This window comes from Sapajus apella, unplaced genomic scaffold (genome assembly GCF_009761245.1).
Source record: "Sapajus apella isolate SASKATOON/1434 unplaced genomic scaffold, GSC_monkey_1.0 scaffold69, whole genome shotgun sequence".
Taxonomy (NCBI): Eukaryota; Metazoa; Chordata; class Mammalia; order Primates; family Cebidae; genus Sapajus; species Sapajus apella.
In genome coordinates, this window is record NW_022437009.1 from 9202952 (window position 1) to 9226692 (window position 23741).

The 23741-nt window shown below is 39.4% G+C and overlaps 1 protein-coding gene across 2 annotated transcripts in view; it reads right to left on the bottom strand.

Annotated features, from left to right (window-relative positions):
- The window catches only part of CD53 (CD53 molecule), a 29191-nt gene extending 25838 nt beyond the window's left edge, over positions 1-3353 (bottom strand). Inside the window, exons 1-3 of one of the 2 annotated variants that reach the window (XM_032249792.1) lie at positions 3284-3300; positions 658-749; positions 477-530 (exon numbers count right to left, since the gene is read on the bottom strand). The gene's annotated coding sequence lies outside the window, so the exon portion shown is untranslated. Of the gene's footprint in view, positions 1-476; positions 531-657; positions 750-3283 lie in introns of both variants that reach the window. The other variant, XM_032249791.1, reaches the window with a different exon arrangement.
- Positions 3354-23741: the final 20388 nt, after the last annotated feature.

The window sequence follows — 23741 nt, forward strand, 5'->3', positions numbered from 1 at the left end:
TTTTGTACACCAATGATAATTTGGGGAAATGCTGAAGATCACAATGCTCTTCCTGTTTCTTAGAAGCCAACAATCTAAGCGTCCTTTAGAGGTGTCTAGCTTTCACCTTTTAATATACAGTTACTGAGCACATCCTGGTGTGATTTTTAGCCACCTTTCTATTTAATGGCTTTGAAGAATCACAGTGGAAGTCACTAACTTTACTTTTGAAAATTTCTCAAATGAAAAAGAACTGCGTCTCCTACCTGTCTTTTTAGAGACAGCTCTGGCTGTGGGTTCTTTCCTCACTTTAAAATCACAAGACCAATTTTCTAAAGACCAGAGCACATAGGAACTCTCCCCAGTGTCATCTCACATAGAAAGCTCCAAGCATCAGGAATTACTACACAGAGAAATTCAAGTTCTGTAGCAATTAAGGCAGGTGAATACATGGACTCAGAGATTCAGAAACGTGATTAAGTAAAAGTATCGCTTGCCTGATTGCCTTCGGGGATGTTACCAGGATCTTGCCAATCTTTTTACTTTGTGCACTAAATATTTGTGAAAGAGAAGTTGCCGGAGATTGTATGGTTACTAGAGAGGTATATTGGAGACCCCTAAGAAAATGTCCTACCCCACATTAGACAGCAAGCCAGGTTAAAATGTCATCAACCTTACCTTTTCCAGGCACCGTTTCTCAGTCCTTTAGGCAGAATTTGGTGATTATCCTTGAGGTGGCCAAGATAAGGCTGTAACACGGATGTCCGGTACTATTTGTGTAAAAGGAGAAGTGAAGGGTGAAAAAATATGATCGTGCTGTGACAACAGGAAGCCCAGATGAGAAGGAGGAAGTGAGGCTGAGTCCGCCCTCCTTAGCCTCAGAGATTTAGTCCTTTCCCAGTGGCTTTTTAGAAGTTTCTTCTCACAGCCCACCCTAAACTAGTTTCCGCAAAACAAAGGAAAACTTCAAAACCAATTTGGTTCAGGCAAAGATCTGTGAGCACTGATGGGTTATAGGGTAACTTTGGTGATGATTTTTGCTTAGAAAAGGACAGTGCTTCTCAATCTAGGTGGCATCTCAGAATTAACTGTGTATTTGTTCAAGAATAAGCATCCTGGCCCCACCACCAGAGTTTCCCATTCAGGTAGACAGACTGGAGAGGAACAAAAGAACCAATATTTCTAAACATTTTCTAGGACTGAGACTTTGGAATGTCTTTCTGAAGATTCTCTATCCCCTCCTCACTCTTCCTTTGTCTGGCTTCAGCCAGTGTCTAGACTTCAGTTTAATTGGACACCATTTGCAGACTTCTCTGTCTCAAGAGCAAGATCAAGATGATTTTTCTTTTTTTGAGATGGAATATCTCTCTGTCACCCAGGCTGGAGTACAGTGGTGCCATCTCAGCTCACTGCAACCTCCGCCTCCTGGGTTCAAGCAATTCTCTGCCTCAACCTTCTGAGTAGCTGGGATTACAAGCGCCTGCCACCACCCCCAGCTTTTTTTGTATTTTTAGTAGAGACAGAGTTTCACCATCTTGGCTAGGCCGGTCTTGAACTGACCTCGTGATCCACCTGCCTCAGCTTCCCAAAGTGCTGAGATTACAGGCGTGAGCCACTGTGCTCTGAAAAGATGGTTTTAATGTGAGGGTATCGTCAGGGATAGTCCCCAGGAAGGCATAATCCCAGGGGCACTGGTAGAAACGATTTGGTTAGTAGAGGAAACACCACATTTGGAGCCAAAGAGCTGGGTTTCACTTCCAGCTTTATCTCTTTTAGCTGTGAGATCTTGAGCAAATCTCAACCTCTCAGCCTCAGTGTATTAATGGTAACATCTAATAATACTACTACTAGTTACTGTTACATACCCATTTATAGACAAGAAAACGGGGGCTCAAAGAGGTTAGCAAATTTGCCCAAGCTCATACAAATAAGACATGTGAGAGCTAGGATTCAATTTAAGGTCCCAGAGAATGCCATTTGAGAAACACTGTGACCAATATATTTTGAAAAAATGTGTTTCTAGTTTCACTATGCTGCATCACTGGAATTTTCTTAGATTAGGTCAAAGGAGTAGGTGACAACCCAAATGTATCACTAGCTAGCTGTAAAACTTGGAAGCAATCACTGAGCCCAGTGTTTTCACCTTATAAATAAACAGATAGGCCGGGTGTGGTGGCTCACTCCCAGTGCTTTGGGAGGCCGAGGCAGGTGGATCATGAGGTCAGGAGATCATCCTGGCTAACACAGTAATACCTCGACTGTACTAAAAATACAAAAAATTAGCTGGGGGTGGTGGCAGGCACCTGTAATCCCAGTTACATGGGAGGCTGAGGCAGGAGAATCGTTTGAACCCGGGAGGTAGAGGTTACAGTGTGCCAAGATCACACCACTGCACTCCAGCCTGGGAGACAGACAGAGACTCTATCTCAAAAAATAATAAGTAAATCAATAAACAGATAGATGACACTCTTCCCAGTGCTGACTTGGAGGCATGCCTCTGGGAAAGCTAGCTGTTTCCTGCTTCCTTCACCCTGAGACATTCAGATCCAGAGTAGTCTCCAGCCAGGGCTGTCTTGTGGGGGGAACTGAGTTAAATAAAAGATAAAAACGTCTTTGCTACAGAACCTGTCAGTCCTTAATATTCTCTAAGCAGGGAATATAATATACAGTTTTCCCCAAACTTATCTGACCATGGAACAGTGTGTGTGTGTGTGTGTGTGTGTGTGTGTGTGTGTGTGTGTGTGTGTAGTTTCTCTTAGGGAACAATTTTTCAGTGTAACTACACTTTAGGGAATGCTATTAAAAACTCTCCACTCCTCAGCTGGAATCACCAGTGCCCCTCACTCAGGGCTGCTGCCATGCTGACAGGTCCCTGAAGTACTGGGGCTGAGGAGAGGCTTCTGGCTGAACTCATATTTTCCTAGTTATCTCACCCATTCTGATGACTCTAATTACTATCTGTCTGTTCCAAAGATTCACAAGTCTATATGGATGACATGATCTCTCATTTGAGCTCCACACTCTCCCAGGCACCTGAAATCCAATATCCAAATTCAGTTTGATGAACTGGCATCCCCACACCCAAGCCTGCTCCTCTCACCATGTCCACCAGATAGGAAAGGCTTCACTGGCCTTCCAGCCACCCGAGTGAGAAACCAAGTGTCCTCTTAAGCTACTCTCTCTCCCACACCATCACCTATTATCAACCACCAAGTCCTGTCCATTTTGCTTCCTCCTAAATATTTCTCAAACCAGACCACCTCTCTCCAACCCCATAGACATGACATTAGTCCTTATCTCTTACCTGTGTCACAGGATCCCAGTCTCCTTCAAGACAAGCTTGAATGTGTTTCTTCACTCTGTCCCCAGGAAGAAGGGAGGAGAACCTTCTAAAATGCAAATTTAATCACATGACCCCCCAGCTTAAAACTCTCAGCTGGCTATTTATTCCCCGTTCCCACCCTCAAGATCTCCTCACACTGGATAACACTAGATGTGGAATTCCTTTGAGTTGCTTAAACAAATCAATCTAGTTCTGTCTCAGGCACTCTCTTTAGAATACCCTTTCACCTGTTCACCTAATTCCTACTCATCCATCATAGCACTAGAAACCCTTTCAATGCAGGACCAGTTACTCCTGCTGTGTGCTCACATTGCCCACAGGCATCTCTCCACCTTCTGTCATTCCTTGTTTTTAACTGTTTCCCCACTAGAATCAAAGCTCTGTAGGTTCTGTGTTACTCTGTGTATGTTGGGTGATCTTATTCATGACTGTATTTTTTAGCCCCTGCTATTGGGTCTGGCACATAAGAAGCATTCTATAAATATTTGAAAAGTTTCAGGTAATGTGAGGCCTGAAAGTTAGGAGAATCAGAGATTTGGGACAGGCAGGGACAGGCAGAGAGAGTAAGGGGAAGAAAGAGATAGGTTGATTGAACATCTGTATAGGGAGAAGTGATAAATGAGGAGGAATCTTAGGAATATTGGGAAGACTATATCAGGACAAATTGCTCACAGCAAAATAGATGACCATTGTAATAGAGAACATTTTTCCTTTAATATGCTTCTTTCTCTCATTTCACTGGGAAGAGCTGATACAAGTGCCGGACAACTAGAGGTGGCCGTTTCTCGGGATTAGGGGTTTGATAGAGAACGTGCCCACTTATACCCATATCTATTAGATTTTATTGAGAATTAATTCTGTTTCTGACCATCAGATATTTATAATTCATTTTGGTCAAGAACAAAAACAAATAGAGAATAAGACAATGTCAGGGAACCTCATATTATTGAATAATCTAAAAGAATGCTCAAAAACTTTGAAAAAACTACATTAGAAAAGGCATTTAGCACATGTACCCCAAAACCTAAAATGCAATAAAATACATATATATATTTTTAAAAAGGCATTTAGCAGAAGCTCAGACTCATGGCCTGATCTTCTCAATGCAGGGTATATTGATTACCATGATAGATGATAATAGAATCTGAGAGTTTAGGAAACTTGAACTTGGCCAGACGAATAGTGGGAATACAGATTATCAGTGCTCCACTATCATGCAGTAGTACTTGCCAAAATACATTCTAAAGAGACAAAACCTCATATAGACATTGTGAATTGAGTCTCCATTTAGGCCTTTTTAAAAAACCTTCTAAGTGAGTAGGTCTAATTGTTTTATCCTTGGAAGATAATCACTGTCGAAATATGAGAATACAGATAGAACTTCCAAATTTATTAGAGAGTTATTTAACTATGTAAAGATATTAGAGTTTAGGAGGCATAAATTTTGTGAGAATTGTAACATTGGAAACGTCAAATGAGAGATTAAAGTTAAGTAGTAGTACATTGGATTTTGCTTATGAGTTCTAAGGGTAAAGTTTTGAAGAAAATGCAATAGAACATCACTCTTAACTTTCATTTTAGGTTAAAATGTACATGTGCAGATTTATTATACAGATAAATTGCATGTGACAGAGTTTTGATATACAGATGATTTCATCACCCAGGTAATAAGTGTAGTGGCCAGTAGGTAGTTTTTGACCCTCTCCCTCCTTCCCCCTCCACCCTCAAGCAGGCCCTAGTGTCTATTGTTCTCTTCTTTGCGTCCATTTGTACTCAGTGTTGAGCTCCCACTTATAAGTGAGAATATGTGATATTTGGTTTTCTGTTCCTGCATTAAATTGCGTAGGATAAGGCCTTCTACCTGCATCCATGTTGCTGTAAAGAACATAATCTAATTCTTTTTAATGACTGCAAAGTATTCCATGCTGTATATGTACCACATTTTCTTTATCCAGTCTATCATTGATGGGCATTTAGATTGATTCCATGTCTTTGTTATTGTAAATAGTGCTATGATGAACATACACATGCATGTGTCTTTATGGTAGAACAATTTATATTTCTTTGGATATGTACCCAGTAATGGGATTGCTGGGTCAAAAGGCAATTCTGTTTTATGTTCTTTGAGAAATCTCCAAACTGTTTTCCACATTGGCTAAACTAATTTACATTCCCGCCAACAGTGTATAACAATTCTCTTTACTCTGCAACCTCACCAATACCTGTTATTTTTTGACTTTTTAATAATAGGCATTTTGACTGGTGGGAGATAGTATCTCATTGTGGTTTTGATTTGCCTTTCTCTAATAATTAGTAATACTGAGTATTTTTTTGTATGCTTGTTGGCTACATGTGTGTCTTTTGATAAATATCTATTCAGTTTGCTCACTTTTTAATGGAGTTGTTTGGCTTTTGCTTGTTGGTTAGTTTAACTTTCTTATATATTTGGATATTAGACCTTTGTCAGATGCACAGTTTGCAGATATTTCCTCACAAGACATATGTTGTCTGTTTACTCTGTTGATAGTTTCCCTTTCTGTTCAGAAGCTCTTTGGTTTAATTAGGTCCCATTTATCAATTTTTGTTTTTGTCACAATTTCTTTTGGTCTCTTCATCATGAAATATTTACCAGAGCCTTTGTCCAGAATAGTATTTCCTAGGTTATTTCCCAGGGCTTTTTAAGCTTTACATTTTAGATTTAAATCTTTAATCTATCTTGAATTGATTTTGGTATATGGCATGAGGGTAAAGTTGGTATGGTATAATGGTAAAGGAAGGGATCCAGTTTCAGTCTTCTGCTTGCAGATAGCCAGTTACCCCAGTACCATTTATTGAATATGAAGTCCTTTCCAAACTGCTTGTTTTTGTCAGCTTTGTTGAAGATCAGATGGTTATAGGTGTGCAGCATTATCTCTATTCTGTTCCATTGGTCTATGTGTCTGTTTCTGTACCAGTAACGTGCTGTTTTGATTACTATAGCCTTGTAGTATAGTTTGAGGTTGGGTAACATGATGCTTCCAGATTTGTTCTTTTTGCTTAGAATTGTCTTAGCTATTTGGGCTCTTTTTTTAGCTCCAAATGAATTTTTAAATATTTTTTTAAAGTTCTGTGAAGAATGATGTTGGTAGTTTGATAGAAATAGCATAGAATCTGCGATTGCTTTGGGTAGTATGGTCATTTTAACAATATTTATTCTTCCAATTTATGAACATGGAATGTTTTCCATTTGTCTCTGTCATTTCTAATTTCTTTGAGCAGTGTTTTGCTATTCTTATTGTAGAGATCTTTCACTTCCCTAGTTAACTGCATTCCTAGGTGTTTTATTCATTTTGTGATGTTTGTGAATAGGGTTGCATTTTTGATTTGGTTCTCAGCTTGGAAGTTCTTGATGTCTATAAATGATACTAATTTTTGTACATTGATTTTATGTATGCTGAAACTTTACTAAAGTTGTTTATCAGATCTAGGAACTTTTGGGCAGAGAGTATGGGGTTTTCTAGGTATAGGATCATATTGTTGGCAAACAAGGATAGTTTGACTTTCTTTCTTTTTATTTGATTGCCTTTTATTTCTTTCTCCTGCCTAATTGCTCTGGCTAGGACTTCCAGTACTATTTGAATAGGAGTGGTGAGAGTGGGCATCCTTGTCTTGTTGCAGTTCTTAAGGGGAATGCTTCCAGCTTTTGCCCGTTGGGTATGATGTTGGCTGTGGGTTTGCCATAGAGAGTTCTTATGATTTTGAGGTATGTTCCCTAGCTTGTTGAGGGTTTGTAACATGAAGGGATGTTGAATTTTATCAAAAACATTTTCTGTATCTATTGAGATAATCATGTGGTTTTTGTTTTCTGTTTATGTGATGAATTGCATTTACTGATTTCTGTATGTTGAACAAACCTTGCATCCCAGGGTTAAAGCCTGCTAATCATGATGGTTTAGCTCTTTGATGTTCTGCTGCATTCAATTTGCTAGTATTTTGTAGAAGAGTTTTGTGTCTGTATTAATCAGAGATATTGGCCTGAAGTTTTCTTTTTGGGTCTTTTTTCTCCCAGGTTTTGGTATGAGGGTCATGCTGGTCTCATACAAACAGTTAGAGTGGAGACCCTCCCTCTTAATTTTTTGGAATGGTTTCAATAGAAATGGTACCAGCTCTTCTTTATACATCTGGAAAAATTCTGCTATAAATCCATCTGGTCTTGTGCTTTTTCTGGTTGGTGGGATTTTTATTACTGATTTAATTTTGGAACCTATTATTGGTCTGATCAGGGATTCAATTGCCTCCTGGTTCAAACTTGGGAGGTTGTATGTTTCCAAGAATTTATCCATTTCCTCTAGGTTTTCTATTTTGTGTGCATAGAGGTGCTCATAGTGGTCTCTGAGAGTTGGTGTATTTCTGTGGGGTTATTGGTAATGTCCTTTTTGTCATTTCTGATTATGTTTATTTGGATCTTCTCTTTATTTTTATTTATCAGTCTAGCTAGCAGTCTATCAATCTTATTTATTCATTTTTTAAAATTTATTTATTTTACTTTATCTGGCATTTCTCCCCATGTTATGCCTCTCTACCCTCCCCTCCCTTCCCATCCCCTGCTGTCTCTCCCCTAACCCCCCCAAACGAGCCCTTTAATTTGTTGATCTTTTATGTGGTTTTTTGCATCTTAATTTCCTTCAGTTCAGCTCTGATTTTGGTTATTCCTTGCCTTCTGCTAGCTTTTGGGACTTCACTCTTGTTTTTCTAATTCCTTCAGGTATGATGTTAATTGTTAATTTGTGATATTTCTACCTTTTTAATGTGAGCATTTAGTGCTATAAGCTTTCCTCTTAATACTGCTTTAGCTGTTTCCCAGAGATTTTAGTATATTGTATCTTTGTTCTCATTAGTTTCAAAGTATTACTTGATTTATGCTTTAATTTCATAGTTTACCCAAAAGTCATTTAGGAGCAGGTTGTTTAATTTCCATGTAGTTGTGTGTTTTTGAGTGATTTTCTTCATACTGATTTCTATTTTCATTGCACTGTGGTCTGAGAGTGTGTTTGGCATGATTTTGGTCTTTTTTAGTTTGCTGAGTGTTGTTTTATGGCCAATTATGTGGTTAATTTTAGAGTATGTGCCATATACAGATGAGAAGAATGTATATTCTGTTGGTTTTGTGCGGAGAGTTCTGTAGATGTTGTTTAGGCTCATTTGGTCAAATGTCAGGTTCAGGTCTCAAATATGTTTGTTAGTTTTCTATCTCAATGATCTGTCAGTGGGGTATTGAAATCTCTTACTAATATTGTGTGGTTATCTAACTCTCTTTGCAGGTCTGTAAGAACTTGCTATATGAACCTGGGTGCTCCTGTGTTGAGCGCGTATATATTTAGGATAGCTATGTTTTCTTGTTGAATTGAACCCTTTACCATTATGTACTGCTCTTCTTTGTTGTTTTTGATGTTTGTTGGTTTAAAGTCTGTTTTGCCCAAAATTAGAATAGTAACTCCTACTTTTCTCTGTTTTCTGTTTGCTTGATAGATTTTTCTCCACTTCTTTACTTTGAGCCTCTGGATGTCATTGCATGTCAAATGGTTCTCATGAAGATGACATAAAGTTGGGCCTTGCTTCTTTATCTAACTTGCTATGCCTGTGCCTTTTAATTGGACATTTTGCCTGTTTACAGTGAAGGTTAATATTGGTATGTGAAGATCTGATCCTATTGTCATGTTGTTAGTTGGTTATGCAGACTCATTTGTGTGGTTGTTTTGTAGTGTCAGTGGTCTCTGTGCTTAAATGTGTTTTCGTGTTGGGCTTGTAACAGTCTTTTATTTCCATTTTTAGCACTCCTTTAAGGGTCTCTTGTAAGGCAGAGCTGGTGGTAATGAATTCTCTTAGCATTTGCTTCTCTGAAAGTGATCTTATTTCTTCTTTGCTCATGAAGCTTAGTTTAGTTGGATATAAAATTATTGGTTGAAATTTCTTTTCTTTACGGATGGTAAATATAGCCCCCAATGTCTTACAACTTATAGGGTTTCTGCTGAAAGGCCTGCTGTTGGGCTGGTGGAGTTCTCTTTATCGGTGTCTCCCTTCTCTTTAGCTGCCTTCAACACTTTTTCTTTCATTTCATCCTTGCAGAATCTGACTACTATATGACTTGGGGATGATCATCTTATATAGTGTCTCACAAGGGTTCTCTGCATTTCCTGAATTTAAATGTTGGTATCTCTAGCAAGGCTGGGGAAACTTTAATGGGTGGTATTCTCAAATATGTTTTTCAAGTTGCTTGTCTTCTCTGCCTCTCTTTCAAGGATGCCAATGAGCCATAGATTTATCTTTTCACATAATTCCATATTTCTCAGAGGTTTTGTTCATTCTTCCTTATTTTTTTTTCTTTATTTTTGTCTGACTGAGTTATTTCAGAGAACTATTCTTCAAGCTCTGAGATTCTTTCCTCAGCTTGGTTGATTCTGCTGTTAATACTTGCATTGTATTATGAGATTCTTGAAGTGAATTTTTCAGCTTTATCAGATCAATTTGGTTCTTTCTTAAAATAGCCATTTCATCTTTCATCTTCTATATCATTGTCTTGTATTCCTTAGATTCCTTGGATTGGGTTTTGACTTTCTCCTGACTGTCAATGATCTTCATTCCTATCCATATTCTGAATCCTCTTCCTGTCATTTCAGCCATTTCAGCCTGGTTAAAAGCCATTTCTGAAGAACTAGTATGGTCATTTGGAGGTAAGAAGACATTCTGGCTTTTTGAATTGCCAGAGTTCTTAGACTGCCTTTTTTCTCATCTATGTGAACTGATGATCCCTCAGTCTTTGAAGATGCTGTACTTTGGATTTTTTTTTTTTTTTTTTTGGCTTTTATCTTCTTTGATGCCCTTGGGGTTTAATTGTGACATGAGGTGGGTTCAGTCAACTGGATTCATATCTGGAAAGTTTTACAGGGTGAAAGCTCAGCTCAGCACTTCTGATCTGCATGCACTAACTCTGGGGGTCTGGTACTCAGCCTCGGGCTTTGTTCTCCAGCCTCTCAAGGTTAGAAACCTGCTCCAGTATTGGGGTCAAAGTGTTCCTAGTCTACTGGCCACAACACTCCACTGGTGGTTTTGGCCAAAGTGTTTCATCAGGATCTATGTTCACTCATGTATGCCAGCAGGCATGACAGCATGGTGGAATCAACAAGTATACTTCCTAGTCTCCAAGTGTTCTGAAGTCTTTTCTATGGATCACCCAGTACCTGCAGTTCACAGGATGACAGACAGAGGCTGCAGTAGAGTCACTTAGGGACTCCTGGAACAAAGAAGATGGAGTAGTGGAGATAGCAACTAAGCTCACTGCCAGAACATCATCTTTAATAAGAAAATTTGTCATATAATTTTATTCCTAGTATTATTTTATCTTAGAAATAAGCATAAGTGTTTAAAAATTTTAATATTTGGAGTAGCTCCTCGACAAGCAGACAAGCAACCTCATCAGACAGCTCCCTGAGATCACAGATAGATAAATCAATGAAGATGGGAAAAAACCATCACAAAGAAGATGAAACCATCAAAGACCAGAACACCTCTCCTCCTTCAAGGGATCACAACTCCTCAACAACACGGGAACACAACATGACCAAGAAAGAGTGTGACGAATTGACAGAAACAGGCTTCAAAAGGTGGATAATAACAAACTTTTCTGAGCTAAAGGAACACGTTCTAACTCAATGCAAAGAAACGAAAAACCTTGAAAAAAGGTTCGATGAAATGTAACTAGAATAACCAACTTAGAGAAGAACATAAATGACTTGATGGGGTTGAAAAACACAGCACGAGAACTACGTGAAGCAAACACAAGTTTTAATAGCCAAATCAATCAAGCAGAAGAAAGGATATCAGAGATTGAAGATCAAATCAATGAAATAAAAAGAAAAGTCATGACAAGAGAAGAAAGAGTGAAAAGAAATAAACAAAACCTCCAAGAAATATGGGATTATGTGAAAAAAAAACCCTAATCTATGCTTGATTGGTGTACCTGAATATGACAGGGAGAATGAATCCAAGCTGGAAAACACACTCCAGGACATTATCCAGGAGAACTTCCCCAGCCTAGCAAGACAGTCCAACATTCAAATTCAGGAAATACAGAGAACTCAAAGATATTCCTCAAGAAGAGCAACCCCAAGGCACATAATTGTCAGATTCACCAGGGTTGAAATGAAGGAGAAAATGGGCAGCTAGAGAGAAAGGTCAGGCCACCCACAGAGGGAAGCCAATCAGACTCACAGTAGTTCTCTCAGCAGAAACCCTACAAGTCAGAAGAGAGTGAGGGCCAATAATCAACATCCTTAAAGAAAAGAACTTTTGACCCAGAATTTCATATCCAGTCACACTAAGCTTCATAAGTGAAGGAGAAATAAAATCCTTTACGTTTAAGCAATTACTGAGAGATTTTGTCACCACTATGCCTGTCTTACAAGAGCTCCTGAAAGAAACACTAAGCATGGAAAGGAACAAGTACCAGCCAGTGCAAAAGCACACTAAATGGCAAAGACCAAAAATGCAACGAAGAAATGCGTCAACTAATGGGCAAGAAAACCAGCCAGTAACAAAATGGCATGATCAAATTCACACATAACAATATTAACATTGAATGCAAACAGCTTAAACTCCCCAATCAAAAGACACAGACTGGCAAACTGGATAAAAAGTCAAGACCCATTGGTGTGCTGTATTCAGGAAACCCAACTCACATACAAAGACACACACAGACTCAAAATAAAGGGATGGAAGAAGATTTATCAAGCAAATGGAGAACAACAAAAAGCAGGGGTTGCAATCCCAGTCTCTGATAAATCACACTTCAAACCAAGAAAAAGCAAAAGAGACAGAAGGGCATTACATAATGGTACAAGGATCAATCCAACAAGAAGAGCTAACACTTCTAAATATATACGTACCCAACACAGGAGCACCCAGATAGGTAAAGCAAGTTCTTAAGGACCTAAAAGGAGATCTAGACTCCCACACAATAATAGTGGGAGACTTCAACACTCCACTGTCAATATTAGACAGATCAATGAGACAGAAAATTAACTAGGACATCCAGGACTTGAATACAGAGCTGGACCAAGTGGACCTAATAGACATATACAAAACGTTCCACCCCAAATCCACAGAATATACATTCTTCTCAGCACCACATCGCACTTACTTTAAAATTGACCACATAATTGGAAGCAAATCATTCCTCAGCAAACGTAAAATAATGGAAATCATAACAAACAGTCTGTCAGACAATGGCGCAATCAGATTAGAATTCAGGTCAAGAAACACACTCAAATCTGCACAACCACTTGGAAACCCAACAACTTGCTTCTGACTGTCAACTGGAAAAACAATGAAATGAAGGCAGAAATAAAGATGTTCTTTGAAACCCATCAGAATGAAGACACAACTTATCAGAAACTCTGGAACACCTTTAAAGCAGTGTTGAGAGGAAAATTTATAGCAATAAATGCCCACATGAGAAACAAAGAAAGATCTAAAACTGACACCCTATCATCAAAATTGAAAGAGCTAGAGGAGCAAGATCAAAAAAACTCAAAACCTAGCAGAAGACAAGACATAACTAAGATCAGAGCTGAACTGAAGGAGATAGAGGCACAAAAAAATCCTTCAAAAAAATCAATAAATCCAGGAGCTGATTTTCTGAAAAGATCAACAAGATAGACAGACCACTAGCCAGATTCGTAAAAAAGAAAAGGGAGAAGAATCAAATCTTCGTGATAAAAAATGATAAAGGGGATATCACCACTGATTCCACAGAAATACAAACTACCATCAGAGATTACTACAAACAGCTCTATGCACACAAACCAGCAAACCAGGAAGAAATGGACAAATTTCTGGACACTTGCACTCTACCAAGACTAAACCAGGAAGAAGTTGAAATCCTGAATAGACCAATAACAAGGCCTGAAATTGAGGCAGCAATCAATAGCCTACTAACCAAAAAAAGTCTGGGTCCAGATGGGTTCACAGCTGAATTCTACCAGACATAAAAAGAGGAGCTGGTTCCATTCCTTCTGAAACTATATCAAACAATACAAAAAGAGGGAATCCTCCCTAACTCATTTTATGAGACCAACATCATCCTGACACCAAAACCAGGCAGAGACTCAACAAAAAAAGAAAATTTCAGACCAATATCCATGATGAACATTGACACAAAAATCTTCAATAAAATACTGGCAAACCAAATGCAACAGCACATCAAAAAGCTTATTCATCACAATCAAGTAGGCTTCATCCTGGGGATGCAAGGCTAGTTCAACATACGCAACTCCATAAACATAATCCATCACATAAACAGAACCAAAGACAAAAACCACATGATTATCTCAATAGATGCAGAAAAGGCCTTTGACAAAATTCAACAGCCCTTCATGCTAAAAACTGTCAATAAACTGGGTATCGATGGAATGTATCATAAAATGATAAAAGCTATTTATGACAAACCCACAGCCAATATCATACTGAATGCACAAAAGATGGAAGAACTCCCTCTGAAATCAGGTACTAGAAAAAGATGTCCTCTCTCAACACTTCTATTCAATACAGTATTGGAAATTCTAGCCAGAGCAATCAGGCAAGAACAAGAAATAAAGGGTATGCAATTAGGAAAGGAGGAAGTCAAACTGTCGATTTGCAGATGACATGATTGTATATTTAGAAGACCCTATCGTCTCAGCCCAAAACCTTCTCAAACTGATAAGCAACTTCAGCAAAGTCTCAGGATACAAAATCAATGTGAAGAAATCACAAGCATTCCTATATACCAATAACAGACAGAGAGCCAAATCAAGAGCAAACTCCCATTCACAATTGCTATAAAGAGAATAAAATACCTAGGAATGCAAACTAACACAGCATGTAAAGGATCTCTTCAAGGAGAACTGCAAACCACTGCTCAAGGAGATAAGAGAGGACACAAACAGATGGAAAAACATTCCATGCTCATGGTTAGGAAGAATCAATATCATGAAAATGCCGTACTGCCCAAAGTAATTTATAGATTCAATGCTATCCCCATCAAGCTACCAATGACCTTCTTCACGAAACTGGAAAAAAACCACTTTAAACCTCAGATGGAATCACAAGAGAGCCCACGTAGCCAAGACAATCCTAAGCAAAAAGAAAAAAGCTGGAGACGTCACACTGCTGGACTTCAAACTATACTACAAGGCTACAGTAATCAAAACAGCATGGTACTGGTACCAAAACAGAGACATAGACCAATGCAACAGAACAGAGGCCTCAGAAGCAACATCACACATCTACAACCATTTCATCTTTGACAAACCTGAGAAAAACAAGCAATGGGGAAAAGACTCCATGTTTAATATATTGTGTTGGGAAAACTGGCTAGCAATCTGCAGAAAGCAGAAACTGGACCACTTCCTGTCACCTTACACTAAAATTAACTCCAGATGGATTAAAGATTTAAACATAGAACCTAACATCATAAAAACCCTAGAAGAAAACATAGGCAAAAGCATCCAGGACATAGGCATAGGCAAGGACTTCATGAATAAATACCAAAAGCAATGGCAACAAAAGCCAAGATAGATAAATGGGATCTAATTAAAATTCAGAGCTTCTGTAGAGCAAAAGAACTCATCAATAGAGTGAACCAGCAACCAACAGAATGGGAAAAAATGTTTGCAGTCTTCCCATCTGACAAAGGGCTAATATCCAGAATCAACAAAGAACTAAAACAGATACACAAGAAAAAAACAAACAACCCCATTCAAAAGTGGGTGAAGGATATGAACAGACACTTTTCAAAAGAAGACATATATGAGGCCAACAAACATATGAAAAAATGCTCATCATCACTGGTCATTAGAGAAATGCAAATCAAAACCATATTGACATATCATCTCAGGCCAGTTAGAATGGGGATCATTAAAAAATCTGGAGACAACAGATGCTGGAGAGGATGTGGAGAAATAGGAACACTCTTACACAGTTGGTGGGAGTGTAAATTGGTTCAACCATTGTGGAAGACATTGTGGCAATTTCTCAAGGATCTAGAAATAGAAATTCCATTTGACCCAGCAATCCCACTACTGTGTATATACCCAAAGAACTATACATCATTCTACTATAAAGACACATGCATACATATGTTCATTGCAGCCCTGTGTACAATAGCAAAGATCTGGAACCAACCCAAATGATAGACTGGACAAAGAAAATGTGGCACATATACACCATGGAATACTATGCAGCCATAAAAAACGATGAGTTCATGTCCTTTGTAGAGACTTGGATGAATCTGGAAACCATCATTCTCAGCAAAATGACACAAGAACAGAAAACTAAACACCACATGTTCTCACTCATAGGCGGGTGTTGAACAATGAGAACATGTGGACTCAGGGAGAAGAGCATCACACACTGGGGGCAGGTTGGGGAGGATAGGGGAGGGAAAGCAGGGGGTGGGGAGGGTGGGGAGGCATAACATGGGGAGAAATGCTGGATATAGACAAAGGGGGAAATAGAGGCAGCAAACCACCTGATTATGTATGCACCTAGGCAACAACCTTGCATGACCTGCACATGTAACCCAGAACCTAAAGTAAATAAAATGAAATAAAATTTTAATATTTGCCTTCATATAATCTGGATATTTCCGGAGTTTCAAAAAACCATTCACTGGCTGTGGGACAACAAATGGGTTTTCAAAACTCCAGAAACATTATATTGAATGGGAAAAATCTGTAAGCATTCTCCTTGAAAACCAGCACAAGACAAAGATGCCCTCTCTCACCACTCTTATTCAACATAGTATCAGAAGTCCTAGCCAAAGCAATCCAGCAAGAGAAATAAATAAAGGGCATCCAAAGAGGAAGAAATAAAGTCAAACCATTTCTGCAGATTACATGATTCTATATCTAGAAAACCCCTTGGTCTCAGCCCAAATGCTCCTCCAACTGAAAAACAAAACTTCAGTAAAGTTGTATAATACAAAATTCACTAGCATCCTTATACACCAACAACAGCCAAACCAGAAAGGAAATTCCATTCACAATTACCACAAAATGAATAAAATCCTTAGTAATCTAGACTATAGCTAACCAGGGACGTTAAAGAGCTCTACAACAAGAACTACAAAACACTGCTCAAAGGCATCAGAGAAGACACAAACAAATGGAGAAACATTCCATGCTCATAAATAGGAAGAATCAGTATCATTAAAATGGCTATACTGCCCAAAGCAATTTACAGATTCAGTTCTATTTTTATCAAATCACCAACGTCATTCTTTACAGAACTAGAAAAATGTATTTTAAAATTCATATAGAACCAGAAAAGAGCCTGAATAGACAAAATAATCCTAAGCAAAAAGAAAAAAGCTGGAGACATCGCATTGCTCACCTTCAAACTATACTACAAGACTATGAGACTGGTACAAAAACAGACACATAGACCAATGGAACTGAATAGAGAGCCCAGAAATAAGGCCGCACATCTATGACCATCTGATCTTCAACAAAGCTGACATAAACAAGTAATGGGGAAAGACTTCATATGCAATAAGTGGTACTGAGATAACAGGCTATCAACATGCAGAAGACTGAGACTAGACCCCTTCCTTACACCATATACAAAAATCAACTCAAGTTGGATGAAATATTTAAATCTAAAACCTAAACCTTTAAAAAACTCTGGGAGATAACCTAGGAAATACCATCCTGGACATGGGAATGGGCAAGATTTCATGACAAAGACACCAAAAGCAATTGCAACAAAGGCAAAAATTGACAACTGGGACCTAATTAAGAGCTAAACTTAACAGCTTCTGTACATCAAAAGAAACAGTCAACAGAGTAAACAGACAACCTACAGAATGGGAAAAAATGTCTACAAACTATGCATCTGACAAAAGTCTAATATCCAGAATCTATAAGGAACTTAAACAAATTTACAAGAGAAAAACAACCCCATTAAAAGGTGGGCAAAGGACATGAACAAACAGCTCTCAAAAGAAGACATACGTGTGGGCAACAGGTATATGAAAAAAAATCTCAATATCATTGATCATTAGAGAAATGCAAATCAAAACCACAATGAGATACTATCTTATGCCAGTCAGAATGGCCATTATTAGGAGCCAAAAAATAATTGATGTTGGTGAGGTTGCAGAGAAAAGGCAATGCTTATATGCTGTTGGTGGGAGAGTAAATTAGTTTAACTATTGTGGAAAGCAGTATGGCAATTCCTCAAAGAGCTAAAACCAGAATTCCCGTTCGACCCAGCAATCTCATTACTGGATATATACCCAGGGGAATATACATCATTCTACCGCCAAGATACACACACACACAGGGTCATTGCAGCATTATTCATAAGAGCAATGACATGGAATCAACATAAATGCCCATCAACGATAGATTGGATAAAGAAAATGTGTTACACATATACCATGAAATACTACGCAGCCATAAAAAATGATATTATGTCTTTTGTGGGAACATGGATAGAGCTGGAGGCTTTTATCCTAGACGAACTAATGCGGGAACAGACAAAACAATACTGCATGTTCTCACTTGCAAGTGGGAGCTAAATGATAAGAGCTTATGAATACAAAGAAGGAAACAACAGACCCTGGGTCTACTTGAGGCTGGAGTTTGGGAGGAGGGAGGGAAGTAGGAAAAAAACTATTGGGTATTGGGTTAAATACTTGGGTAATGAAATAATATTACCTGCACAACAAAACCCTGTGACATGTGTTTATCTATGTAACAAAACTCCATACGTACCCCCAAAACTAAAATAAAAATCAAAAAATACTACTCATATTAAATATGAAATAAAATCTGGGTTTCAGAAATTGAGTATATATTGTCAAGAGCCCATATCATTACTAGGGCCTAATTCAAGTATGCGTAATATATCACAGATTACGTAAAAACCAAACTGTTTGACGGTATGGCATCTGGGACAATGGTACCAGCATGCGGCTACCATGGATGCAAACTTTCCAATCTGTATCACATTGGATTAAGCCCCAAAGATAAGGCAGAATTATGGCTGATTATTGTAACTATAATTAAATATGTTTTTTATATAGCTGTAATTATATATAAATATATGTAACTGTATATATATAAATTCTGTTTCTTTCTGTCATTTCATCCATTTTGGTCTGGTTAAGAGCCATTGCTGGGGAACTAGTGTGGTTGTTTGGAGGCAAGAAGGCATTCTGGCATTTTGAGTTGCCAGAGTTCTTGTGCTGGTTCTTTCTCATCTGTGTGGGCTGATGTTCCTTCAGTCTTTGAAGTTGCTGTACTTTGGATGGATATATATATATATATAGAGAGAGAGAGAGACATCTCCAGATGAAAAATACTGAATTATGAAATCTTAGAGCTAAGAGTATGATGTAATGGAAATAAATAACAGAATGTTGGAAACCTAAAGGCATTCACAGGCACACTTTGTGAAAGTCGTTTAGCATCTTTGAGTCTTAGGTTTTTCATCTGTGCCATGGGGGGATTGTTTCTACTTTACAACTAAATGAGGAGCAAATGAGAAACTGTGTGGAAAAGTTTTATAAAGTTTAAAGTATAATATAAATATTAGTTATTATGCTCAGTATGTTCCTTAGAAAACACGTAGCCAATATTCCTGATTTTTCAGATTTGGAGTCTGAGCTCAAAAGCTGTTAGACTGGCCCAGGTCTGTCAGCTACATAGGAACTATCGCAACCTTAACTCGCTCGGTGGTTGAGAGACAGGCAGGCCCCAGGAGGATGTACAAGCAGTGGTCTCCTTGTGCAGCAGACTCTTGATTTCAGCATGAGGCTGTGACTCTCTTGTTTAGGTTTCATCTTCTTGGAGCTCAGATGGATATGGATAGTGAGAAGCCACCAAGGCTGGATGACACCGTAGCCCAGAGCAGATGGGCTTTCTTGTCGTCCTGCTCCAACTCAAAAAAAGCAGAGTGAGAAATCTCTCAGGAAACACTGCTATGTCCTGTGATGACTGCAATGGCTATGATATCTCCCAGGCACATCCCCAATCCCACCTGGACTGTACCTCTCTATCCTCTCCCATCTGTCACCACAGGACTGCCAGCTATGAGCCAAGAATCAGGAACTTATAGATCATCATGCAGCATTATTCCCTTTTCTTGTCCTCAGAAGTAATTTAACTGTTTGTGAATGACAAGATGCTCCTTTTGAAGGCCAACCCACACCCAAGCTTCAAAGAACAAATATGTCAGGGTATAGCCAGGCTAACTGGGGGATGGGCATCCTTGATCAATTTGGAGAAGGTATTGGGAAGTGTTGTTTTAAGATTCAACTTCTAGAAGAAAAGTGAGTTACAGAGATTCAGAAGGCTTAGAAAGGTATAGTGCTTGTAATGGTGATGTATAAAACTTTCCGTAGAAGCCGGTCATTCTCTAAGAGCTGTAGACTTCTCCAGATACTCTCTCCTTCTCCTCTCAGCCAGGGCACAGCAGCTGTCTTTGAACTCATAGGATATAAATTAAGCCAAACATGACCCTTGTGTTTTGCATATTTTTTCTAGTAGAAAAATAAGGTAAGCTGTAAAAAAAGAAAAGGTCTAGCAAACAGATATATGTGTGAAAGTGTGTGGGCATGCATATATGGCAGCAAAAGTCTTTATTCAAATGAAGTTTTAAACGGAATAGCAGTAAATAGGATAGATAAAAGTGGAACTGCTCAGGGAGCGCGGCGGAGGGGGGTTGGGGCTCAGAGGCTGCTCAGCCACTTTCCTCCTTTGGTGGCTTCTTAGGCACATTTGCCCAACTCTCAGGATAGCAAACCACTGCTCCAGAGGGTCAGCCTTCTGGGTTCCTTGCCAGTGCTGAAATTTATTTTCAGTTGTGAGACCAGGGGTGTGGCTCCTCCAGTCCTACATCCCTCAGTGACCTGGAAGGAGACTCCCCAGTCTTTGTGCTTCATTATCATGTCACAATGAAAATAACCCAGTTCTATACCCAGCATTTCCCCTTCCCCTTCCCTATTTCCCCTTCCCTATTTTGTGGCTTTTTGCAGAAAGAATAGTGGAAATATCTCCCAGCTGATAGGGGTTTGCTTACCACGGAAATCTGAGACTGTGTTACCTAATTCAAGGCTGTGACTTTGTAGAAGGTACAGTGTGGAGCTCAGTGCTGGTGGGGGATGTCAATGGCGCTGGCATGTGCTGTGATACAGGGCACTCTGTCCCTGCCAAGCATAACCAAACAGTAATTTTAGAGACAATTGTGGCATATTCAGTAGTGTTGTCTTACCTGCAGGGGATACATTTCAAGGCCCCTGGTGGATGCTTGAACCCACAGATAGCACCAAACCTTATATACAGTATGTTTTTACCTATACTTACATGCCCTGCTAAAGTTTAATTTATAAATTAGGTACAGTAACATTAACAGCAATAACTAATTATAAAATAAAATAATGACAATATGCCAGCCTCACTACTCTTGCACTAGGGGCCATTATTCAGCAAAATAAGGGTTACTTGAACACAAGCTCTGCAATACTGGGACAATCGCTCTGACACTCAAGAGGGCTTTTGAGTATCTAACGGGCAGGTAGCCTATACAGTGGAAATACGCCAGACAGATGATTCACTTCTGGGCAGAGACACAGTGGGACAATGAAAGACTTGAAAGATTTTTAACATGCTACTCAGGAGAACAGGCCAGTTAAAACTTATACATTGCTTATTCTAGAATTTTCCACTTAATATTTTTGGACCATAGTTTACTGAGGGCAGCTGACACCACAGAAAGCAAAACCTCAGATATGGAGAACACTACTGTATAAGGGAAGTTTCCTGGGTGCCTCTGGACAGAGAGAGAAGCTACTGAGTTGGTAAGTGGTATGTCACTGCGGAAGAGGCCTGTAAACAGAAGCACTGGATTCTAGCCTTTGTTATATAATTACCCAGGAAAAGTCCACCTAACCCCTAGGAGATCACTTTCCTGTGAAAGACTATCAACTAGGTAAGCAATTTATTATTCTCTCTGCACCTTAAAAATTCTGAGCATTGGTTGGGTGTGGTGGCTCACACCTATAATCCCAGCACTTTGGGAGTCGGAGGTGGGGGTGGATCACCTGAAGTTGAGAGTGCGAGACCAGCCTAACCAACATGGAGAAACCCCGTCTCTACTAAAAATACAAAATTAGCTGGGCACAATGGCATGTGCCTTTAATCCCAGCTACTCGGGAGGCTGAGGCAAGAGAATCACTTCAACCTGGGAGGCAGAGTTGCAGTGAGCCGAGATGGTGCCATTGCACTCGAGCCTGGGCAATAAGAACGAAACTCTGTCTCAATAAAAAAAAGAAATTCTGAGCACTTATCACTTCATAATATCAAAAATGAATTCTTACTAGAGCATAGTTTTGACTAGGATTTGGTGCAGAAGGTGGAACCTAAAAGAATTGCAAGAGCTCTTCATTTAGTGAGCCTTTCCTGTGGGCCAGACCATGAACTGGATGTGTTCTCAGAGTATGAGATAGACAGGGCAGGCCGTGTGCAGTGGCTCACGCCTGTAATCCTAGCACTTTGAAAGGCCGAGGTGGGTGGATCATTTGAGGTCAAGAGTTTGAGACCAGCCTGACCAACATGGTGAAACCCTGTCCTACTAAAAATACCAAAAAAAAAAAAAAAAAAAAAGCCAGGCATTGTGGTCCATGCCTGTAATCCCAGCTACTGGGGAGGCTAACCCAGGAGAATTGCTTGCACTCTGGGAGGTGGAAGTTGCTGTGAGCCAAGATTGCACCACTGCACTCCAGCTTGGGTGACAGAGCGAGACTCTGCTAAAAAAAAGAATCAACAACAACAAAAAACCTCATGGCATTTCCTCCTTTACAGATAGGAAAGCCTGATTCGTGATTGTGAATCACTTAACCAAAGCCACACTGCTAGAAGTGTGGCTGTGCATCATGATGCAAATCTTGCTCTCTTGTCCAGCTGTTCTTCTTTCTTTAAATTTAATCTGACATTGAAACGCTGCAGATGAGCCACCAGCAGATAATTGAAAGCTGACAACTTTTACTTTTACTGAAAGTACCTTGAGATGATTTCAACAATATTCATCTAGTTTATGAGAAGAGGGCAATTAATTCTCTTTTTATAAGCAAAGCCAGAGAATGTCTTCAGATACTTATGTGCTATTTCCCAGCCAGAGTAACCTCCATGAATGGTGAATATAATCTCTTAGTTTAACTCAAAAAAGGAGAAAAGTTTGGAAGAAAGATTCTTTTCCCCAGCACTGGGGGCACATACTTTGTAGGAATCAGAGAAGGAGGCAGGCAGCATCTGTGTGCAATGCTGACCTCAGCTTTTCTACTCTGAAGTCAATTCTGCTCTTTAGAATTGCAAAGAGCCAAGAACAAACACAAGCTCACCACACCCTGTGTTCTAACTACTGAGAGTATGTGCCAACAGGAAGGGAAGCGAGTACAGACAAGAGCCTGGCAGGAGGAGGTGGCACTCAATACATAGAAATCTCTAACTTCCAACTGAGCTTACCACTGTGGCAGCGGAGCGGATGGAGCACTGGAGATAGTGTCGTAGGTCCTTTGTCTAGCGTATTTCCCCAAATCTTCATTTTCCCACTTCCAATTTCGAGAGCACAAAGTACTAGAAAATACTTTTCCTAGGCAAAATCTACTTCAGAGAGGCTGAAGTTTTACATTCTTGATCTACAATTAACATCTGTAATAATAGTTATTATTTTTAAACTGATTTTTTAGAGCAATTTTAAGTTCACAACAAAATTGAGCAGAAAATGCAGCGGATTTTCACATATCCTTCACCCCAACACATTCAGAGTCTTCCCCACTATTGACATCTCACACCTGAGTGGTACATATGTTAGAATCAATGAACCCACAGTGACACATCCTCACCAAAGTCTGTAATTTGCATTAGGGTTCATGCTTGGTGTTGTACATTGAATGGGTTTGAACAAATGTATAATGGCCTGTATCCACCCTATATTACAGGTATTGATCGACTTACGACCTATGGAACTTACGACCATTCGACTTTATGACCACAATCGCTAGCCACGACTGCTCCACGTCTGGCAGCGCCAACTTTGCCCAGCTGGGCGTACGACAGTGTGGACCAGCTTCCAGCAGCACTACCATCTCTGCGTGCACCATTTCAACTGTACATATAGCCTACTCAACTTATAACCAAATCGTGTTACGACCGGTCTGCCAGTCCCGACCATGGTCGTAAGTCGAGCACTAGCTGGTATCATATAGAGTAGTTTCATGGCGGTAAAATTTCTCTGTGCTCTGCTTACTCCTCCCTCCCTCCTAACTCTTGGCAATCACTGATCTTTTTACTTATTTGTATCATTTTGCCTTTTCAGATTGGTTTCTTTTACTTAGTAATAT